This window comes from Xiphophorus hellerii, chromosome 2 (assembly GCF_003331165.1).
Source record: "Xiphophorus hellerii strain 12219 chromosome 2, Xiphophorus_hellerii-4.1, whole genome shotgun sequence".
NCBI lineage: Eukaryota > Metazoa > Chordata > Actinopteri > Cyprinodontiformes > Poeciliidae > Xiphophorus > Xiphophorus hellerii.
In genome coordinates, this window is record NC_045673.1 from 21,628,931 (window position 1) to 21,638,133 (window position 9,203).

Genomic DNA, 9,203 nt, shown 5'->3' on the forward strand with positions numbered 1-9,203 from the left:
CTGAAAAGCAACTATTTTTTCCCCCACTGAGCCACAGTTGCTTCCAAACGAATCAACCAGTACGTCTCACGCAACTATGTGGAAAGGAATAAGTACAAACAGAAGCAATTTTAAAAAGTAGCAATAAGCAGCTGAATGATTTAGGTACGTCTATCAAGGCTATAAACAAAATTCAAGCAGGGCCTTTGAATGAAAAAGAGCTACCAATGTCTGTCAAAATGTGTGTAGTTGTGAACATTTCTTGGTTATTGTCCTTCAGATTCACAAATGTAAATCCAGGCGAAATCTGGCCAATGTTCAGTTGGAGCTGGCTCGGTTCTGATTAGCTGGAAGCAGAACACAGCGCATGGTGCCAGCATGACAGCCCAATCTTAGCAGATCTGTCTGTTTTCTGAGAAATCGTTGTTTTGTTTTGTTTTGTTGTTGTACATCAATTGGAAAAAAAAAAACAGACTAAACATAGCAATCAATAACCAGAATGAGAGATTTATTGTCTTACCTACAAGTTTTCTTTCAAACATCTCACTAACTTGAAAGATAAATACACTTCTCCTGTGCTCCACTCTTATTTCTGGCTGCAACAATTAAGCGGTCTGACAGAATACAAGAGCGGCAAAGCGTTAATTGCAACACTGCAACAGTATTTGAGCAGAAACTTGCTTTTCCAGTCGCAGCCAAGCCGCATGGGAGGAAGTCTCGTAATGAGTGCAAAGAAATGTAATAGAGCAAACTCGGTTTTCAGTGCCACTCAGGGAAATCACAGGACAAAAAAAACAAAACATGAGCCAAGTCTTACCTCTCACTGTTTTTCATTGTTTCCGTAATCACACAGAGGCTCAGTTACTTCCTCAATTTGCTCATGAACATTTCGGTCGGAGGCTCTGTGACCAAATTAATTTACCCATAATGAGATCCAGACGGGCTGTTTGCAACAGAGGCTGACAGCTAGCTTTGCAGATTACTGATCACTTCCCCTGCATTGTTCATTTCCTCCCCTTCTGCATGCCGAGTGTGTCTCACTGTCTGCTGCTTGCCAACGCCACGCTACAAACATAACACCACCCCCACCGATTTTCATCACCGGCATACTCTTTATCCTCTGTCTGTCCCTCACTTCTGTCTCTCAGCTGCTATCACATCAGGCAGCTCCTGTCGGTGGGGCACGTTAAGGAGCACAGAAATGTGAGGCGTATCAGGAAACTGAGGACGTGTCAGCATGGAGACAAGAGAGAGAGAAGGCCAGACTCAACTTTTGTCTGTCCCTGTAGGAGGATATTCCTATCAAAGCGCTGTCAGGGAGCAGGAAGCGCTCAGCAGGCACACTGACACGAAAACGAGATACGAACACACATGTTTGGGTCTCTCTACAACCTGCTGACGTCTGAAAGAGGAAGCGTCGAGGAGGGAAGCAGAAGTTTCTGAGACGGAAACAGAAAGAGAGGCGCTCAGCGAGGGCTTGTTCCCACCTGCTGTGAGCAGCAGGTTGTTTTGCAGGAAAGGACAAGAAAAAAAACTGATGAATAAAGCTTGTTCTAAAACAAAAACAAAACAAGGTTTGCTACAAACATTTTACCATGACTTGAAATTGTACCCTTGTTGACGTTTTATCTTCAAGGTTCTCTTTTTTTGCCGTCTCTTTTTTTTTGAGACGGCAAACTGTGTCATGCATCAAAGCATCTTTAAGTACATTAGAGAAAAATAAATACATCAAAAGAGAATTGGCTAAATCCATGGAGAAAATAGAAATAACCAGCGCTCCAAAAATATACAAAGATATTAATATTGGCAAAAAAAGAAAAAAAAAACACACAATGTGTCAGTATAGAGATTGAAGGGCATTTAAGCCAAAAAAAAAAAAAAGGATCAACTGAAGCAATCAAAAACCATGAAGCACATAAAATAAGATGCAGGAATAGCTAAAATGACCATATGCAATTATCTTTCAGCCTCATGGCAAAGCTGCAGTAAATAGAAATGTGTTCAGTTTCTGCACATCTCGGTTTTGTCAGGAACTCCCTAGCTGAGGAGTATGGAAACCAAATGCTGCCTCGTTCGTTTGTGAGCTTCATGAAGTGGCCTGTGGTGGCCTCTTACTCAGGATGACTCAGGTGCATCTGGTTCAGCTTGGACTGAACCAGATGATATTCATTTGCGCTGCCGAGGGTTAGGATGGCTTTCTGATCACTGATAGATTTCAGCTGGTCTCTTGGCTTCTCATGCCTTTTTCAGCTTCCCTTTATATATTTTTTCTCTCTGTTGTTTCACCTCATTACACATAACTTCATTTCTGAACTTATTTGTTTTGGTTTCTTTCTACGTATGGATTGTTTGGGTTGAAAATGTCAATAGTACTATCATAGTATGTTTACTATCACTACTTGTGATGTGCTCGATATTTATTTTACCCACTGTATGTGTCAAAACAAGTTCCATGTAGCAAAGGCATCGCTGGTCATCTAAGACCCAAGTGTATTGTACAATGCCCATTCCTTTAGTGGTGGCAGTATCATCCTGGGGGGATGCATTTTCTTAGCAGGTAAAGGACGTTGGTCAGGGCAGATGGGAACATGTGTGGAAATACAGTACTAACTGATGCAAGTAAAAATAAGTGCACACCACACTATTCAGAATTTTTATTAGTAAAAACAACTAAAAGCCAATCACCTTCTGTGCAGCGCTTAGAGTTGTTTTTCCACATAAAATCCCAATATTACCTCAAAGTCTGAGGCTTATATCTGATGAAAGTGTGAAAAAGATGAATGGGTATGACTGCATTACCACAGCACTGTATTGACTTCTGCATGGCCACACGCTGCGCTGCTCCCGCAGTTATAATCCCCAGACGAGGAGCCAGAGCAGGGAGACATCTTTCAGTTCAAATTCCTCCCACACTTCGTTCACGCGCACACACACACACGCACACACACACGCACAGAGAGAGAGAGAAGAAGGCAGAGAACTAGCTGACAACACATGACAGGGTGTCGATAATGAGCTGACAATGTCTGGCTTCAATTCACAAGTGTCACTGTGAAGTGGCAGCAGTCTGTTTGCAGAACAGAAGACAAAGAGGGCATGCAGAAGCCAACAAACTTTGATCAATATATACTGTATATATATATATATATATATATATATATGTAATTTGATCTAGACTTTTGCATGTGTATTTCTCAAACTGGTTTTGATTGCACTTTTGCTTTTACCAATTCATTTGACATGCTTCAACGTAACTGTGGCAATAAGAGGAAAAATGTACCTTATTTACAAGCTAAGTAAATGGTCAGGTGTATTATATCAGTATGTATTTGGATAAATCCTGATCAACCTGTAGTGGGGGAGTGTTTGAAAGACGGCGTTTGTTCTGTAACAAAGAGTACTTCCATAAGGTGTGAGATCAGGAATCTGTCCTGCAGCCTTTCCCTAGTCCTGATTAAATAACAAATTATATTCAACATAGATGGACACGTTTGTGAAAAAGGATTGACTCTTTACAAATTACAGGTTACTATTTTTGCTTTTTTTTAATATATATATATATATATCAAAAATTGCCTGATTCGACTGCAGGCTTTGAGTAGGCCACTTATACCACAACCATTGATTCGTGGTAGGATTCTCTTTTCAAACGTTTTTCTCCAAATGTTAAGGCATGCACATCTTCCCAAAGTTCCACTCCGTTTCGCCAGAACACAGAACATTTTCCCAAGAGTTTTGGGGATCATCAAATTTCTTTTGGTTTTATTGTGAATCTGGCCCTTGAGTTATTTATGGTCACGACTGATTTTGGTCTTGCAACTCTCCCATAGGTGCCATTTTGTTATTGTTGAATTATGAGGACTAAACTCAAGCTTAGGCTAGTGAAGAGTCGAGGTGCTTTCGATGTTGTTCTGGATCCGTTTGTGTCGTCATGGATGTGTTTTTGCTCATGTGAATGTGCACCGCTAACAGCTGTGCAGTCAGAAAGAAAGGTGGACATCCATCCAGGTCTCAGCAGGTTTATACTTATGCCATACTTTGTCCATTTCAGACAACGAATGGAACAGTGATGTTGCTTAATTAAAAACCAAATCCCACTTTAAATGTCTCCCCAACCTTAGCCCTTTGCGATGCTGCAGCAAAACCTCAGAGGCCTTCACTGAAATAAGATTCAAATTTCACACAGTTGGGATTCTTGTTACTAGTTAGTCGATGTAATGCACTTAGTTGCACTGGATTTTATTTTGCAGAGTCACACCAAACGAAATCGCAATATCAAAGTTTACACATTTTTCTTTCATTTTCATGCACTACTTTGTGTTGCTCTATCTCATGAAATCCAAAACAGAGGAAAACATTTTCCGCATCAACTTGAAAAAGGTGATTTTTCTCACACTGAAGATGGGTCTTTCCAAGTCATGTTTTGTTCAAAATCCTTTTTTTTAAATTCAATTAAATGTTTACCTTTTATTTGGTGTAATTGTGCTTCTGAATCTCACAAAAAGTGTTTGTCCTGTTTGCAGTTTTCAACAAACATTTCAAAGCCAAAGGTTGTCATGTCCAATCCGTCTACTGTTAACCGATTCGTTCTTCTTCTTCTTCGACGGTAGTGGTCAAGTTGCAGCTAACACACATTCAGCTGACATAGCGTGTTAGCTTAGCATACACCGGAGGGACGAACAGCGCCGGATAATTACTCAGCGGTGACAGTGTATAATTGTCGCTGTCAGCCGGCCGTGTAATGGAACCTCAGAGCTATAAAAGATAGTGATTCAACCAGCAATCCACTTTTCTGCACCCCGCTGGGTTGTAAAGCCTTTAACTTCGAGCATCGCCGTGGCGCTCCGTGGTTGCCTAGCAACTAAAAGAAATTGGAGGTGTCTTTGAATTAGGGCATTATAGGACGTGATTTATACGAAGCTCTTAATGACAAATGTCTCCATAAAAAGAAAGAAGAAGAAGAAGAAAAAAAAAACTCCCCCATTTTTCACCAGCTATTTATATCTCTTCATGATTTGAAGTTCTAATTCTGATCACAGACTCTGCGGCGTCACCGAGCCGCTTGTGTCGAGGTCAGTCGCGGGCAGCTTTGCGTGTTTTTGTGGTTCTCCGGCATGTGGCGGCAGAGGGAAGGAACCCCTGACTGTTTCCATGACACCACAAACAGGAAATGGGAAGGGCGCTACACGACCAGAAGAGGCTTCGTAGAGCTGGGTGGAAGCTGCTAAAGAGGTCACAACTTTCCCATAATCCGAGTTCATTCATGGCTGGCCCACAAATTAAAAACTCGACGCAAACAGCTCTGGGGGAAAAAAATGAAGAGACCTCTCCACTGAAAACCTCCTGGTTATTCCACCAGGTTTCTGAAACCTTCCTGAGTTAAAACATTAGCATTGTTGCTTCTAAATGAACATCAACTTGTTTTCTTTGCATTATCTGAGGTCTAAAAGCTCTGCATCTTTTTTTTGTGATTTTGACCATTTCTCATTTTCTGCAAATAAATAAAAAAAAATGTGCTTGGAATGTCGGAGACATGTTGTCAGTAGTTCATAGAATAAAATAACAATGTTCGTTTTACTCAAACATAAACCTATAATGAGTAAAATCAGAGAACTGATCATTTTGTAGTGGTCTTCTTTTTTCCAGAGCTGCACTTTTATGCACTTAAGCTGAGTTATGTATACAGTGCCTTGCAAGAGCGATAAAAGAAAGCACTGTGCATTTCACTCTTTTGGATTTTTATTTGCAAAAACTTTTTTAAAACCACTTATAATTGCTTTCGATTGTGTTTCTTTACTTCAAAGTATGCTCTGTAATCCCAGCCAAAAAAAAGGAGACATCTAAACTTGTGTAAGTAAGGCTATAAAATATTAAAAACTCCAAGGTGTGTGAATATTTATGTAAGGCGCAGCACTTAAAGCCCCCCATCCACATGGATAACACATTTCATTTCCCTTGTTCTGCTCCGAGAGAAAACAAGACAGACAGTATGGCCGTCCTTTTGGTGGCCTCCTTCAGGTCTCCATCCCCCCCCCCATACAGTCGCCATGCCAACCCACACAAGGAGGAGGCTTTGCTGTGGCCCCCCTCCTCAAAGAAACTTGATGAGGTCCTGGGATAATTAGGAGCTTATTATGGAGCTCCGTGAATAGGCCAGCGGGCTCCAGGAGCCACATAGGACCGCACAATGAAAAACACCAAATTGAAGCTGAGATCAAAGGGAAGCGCTCGGCCGCAAGATAAAGAGATGAGAGAGACCTGAAAGGAAATATTGCTCTACATTCACACCTACAAATATAGCTCATAATCCCTGTTTTTAAGCCTCTGTGTGAGGGCGTTGCAGTGTGTGTTAGGATCTTTGTGTCACAAATCAGAGTATTTTTTTTTTTTTTCCCTCCCCAGGGGACTTGGATGCTGCAAAAATGTATGAAACATTGCTGGTTCTCCCACTCAGAGGCACACAAAGACATGCATGCATGCTGTTCCCCATTTGAGCTCAAACATGAGCCCTATGCAGAGCTAGAGAGTTCCCATTGCAATTTAGCATATGGATCTGAACAAACTATCACTACTGGCATTAGCAGACCTAAATGTGACCAGCAGGGGGTTCTTTTTTTAAAACAAGATGCACCTAAACACAGACTCTAGTGCTGTAGACACCATCGTTCAATCAGGTAGGCTCAAATAGATTCAAACACCTGGTTCAAATCACATCTCACTGATGGAAAATTGCTTATAACTATAGGAAAGTGTTTATCAGTTATAGCTGGAACTATGGTGTACCTCAAGGTTTACTTTTACGTTCTCTAGTGGATTGGACATCACGTGACTTGCTGCTGCTTTGCATCGAGTCAGGAATATAAGTGGTCGGGGGAAATGACACAATCAAGCAAAAAATCTGAGAAGGGGACGCAAAGTTTTGATATTGTCAACACTACGATAGCAAGATAGCACGGTCCAAAGGGATCACATGTCACAAGTCAGTAAAAAGCTTTAATTGAAAAAAAAAAAAATATATATATATATATATATATATATATATATATATATATATATATATATATATATATATATATATATATATATATATAAGGAAAGTGGAGCGAAGGTTAGTCATGCTATCACCTTAGCATGCACTCTTGCTGCGCAGTTCGGAGTATTTCGGTCCAATTAACAAAATATGGCGACCCACATACATTTTCTGGCAGATAATCAGAAGTGCAGGTGTTTAAATTAGCTTATCAACCACAGCTAGTGTTCAGGCGATCACTTCCTAATGATCGCAAAATGAAAATCCAGAAACATAAATCTGCAACAGACAGAATGTTCTGTTTGGTGTCTGTAGTCCGCTTTTGTGTGGTAAATGTTTTTGTTGTGTTAATACCAGATGTATTTGAACGTAATCTTTGATCTGCGCTCCAGGGGCTGCTGTTTATTGGTTGCCATGACAACGAGTCTGCGTGTGGCGTTAAGCTGACGGACTGAGGAAAAAAATAATATAACCGCCTGCTTTTCTACATTTTTCCCCCCTGGACGAATCGCATCATTTGTTCGTTGAACGTGGCGATATTCAGAGCAATCATCAAATAGGATGAAATATTTCATAAAGCATTTTGGAGCCAAAGTTTGTTCAATTTGAAATCATGGCTCCTATCAAGTAAAATTAAATTATGGGCCACTATAAAGAGAAATTCGCTTTGTTCTCTCTTGTTTCTAGAACTGACAGAAACCAAACTATAGATTTATTAGCAGAGAGAATATATATTTTACATATCCAAACATCAGCGTCTCAGCTTTAAGCCACATTTTATAGAATCCAGTCATATCGATGGTCACTCTATTCACCAACTGCCCCAATCAGACCCATAAAAGGTTTTGTGTCTTTATTATTTGTTATAATCATATCATCATTTATTGAATAAGACCGTCTGGCATTCACATGTAAGTTTTGGCTTTATTCTTAGCACTAGAAAAGAAAAGGCCTTCCAGTGACTGTGGGTCCCCCCGTCCCTCTTGCTCCTCTTCATCCCCACCAACTTGCAACGCAAAGTTACTCCCTTGCTCAGTGTGACTGCTGCTGGGAGGAAGGACATATGATGATGCTCCTTTGTGCATTTAGGATGCAGCAGCCCATCACTAATGGAGCTCTCCAGTGCTTTATCAGGCAGCCATTTTTCCATGAGAGATGGTTTTTTTACTGGAGTTTTCCTGCACTGGGTTGAAGAGTCATCCCAGGACAGAGCTGGTCGTCTTGATGAGCTCAACCAATTGTTTCCTCTCAGCCGAAGCCAAACTGCAGAGTCATCCTAGAAATTCAAATGTATCCATTTAACTGTTTGTTTAAGCATTAAAGAGGCGATTTCATCTTTGCATAGTTGTCTGTTTTTAGCCTCTGTGAAGTAGTTTGTGCTACATCTGTTTATATGAAACATATTCTATGAATAAACTTGATTTTCACAGCTACTTGTCAGTAAGCACCTCTACTTACATCTAAACATTGTCTAATTCAAAAGACTCCTTTCTTCTTCTGTTTTTTTTGTTATTATTTACTCCCACTTTTGCTTGACAATTTGATCTGTGCAAAGCTTTCTGCGCGTCAGGCTGGCACCTGAAAGCTGAATATTTTCAGCCTCTGATTAACATTTGGCAGACAGTTTGTCTCTGACGATAATTCTCTTTTCATGACACAAAAATGCAATTCATAGGTAAGCCCTAAATGCTTAATGCTGTCACTTTGTAGCTGAACTTAGCATTGAGGTTACAGGTTCCCTTCTGGTGACTCGTCCGTGAAAAGCCTCTTTGTGCGTCTGTGCTGTGCAGGGAGCAGTGCACCTCCAGCAGCTTTAACAGCAGCAGTTACTATGGGAAGAGGTCCATTGTTTTATCACCTTCTAAATTTTCAGAGGCAGCAGAGATTGCAGGACGGAGCCATTGTGATACGTCCTTAAATATGCTTTATCAGAACAAGTCAGCTTTATTTTTAGATCTCAGTCAGCAGCATAGGAAAGTCCAGAGTTGCTTAGTGTTTCTCTCTGGTTTCCAAAGTCTTCACCACAGTGACCTAAAAATACAGCTGATGTTTGTATTTCCCATTTATCTGAGCCATAACTGTGACGCTGCTGACCGCACTGGCTGTTTGACGGCGCTAAACTCGGTCTTTAAAGTTGATTTAATTGGAACCGAATGCGTCCCTAATCGTCTGCCCTCCGGGAAGCTAAATCAAC

General features: G+C 40.7%; 1 protein-coding gene across 1 annotated transcript in view; it reads right to left on the reverse strand.

Annotated features, from left to right (window-relative positions):
* LOC116735761 (coiled-coil domain-containing protein 136-like) overlaps window positions 1-1,142 on the reverse strand; it is a 40,295-nt gene extending 39,153 nt beyond the window's left edge. The window contains exon 1 of the mRNA XM_032587857.1: window positions 797-1,142. The gene's annotated coding sequence lies outside the window, so the exon portion shown is untranslated. The remainder of the gene's footprint in view (window positions 1-796) is intronic.
* Between the last annotated feature and the right edge of the window lie 8,061 nt (window positions 1,143-9,203).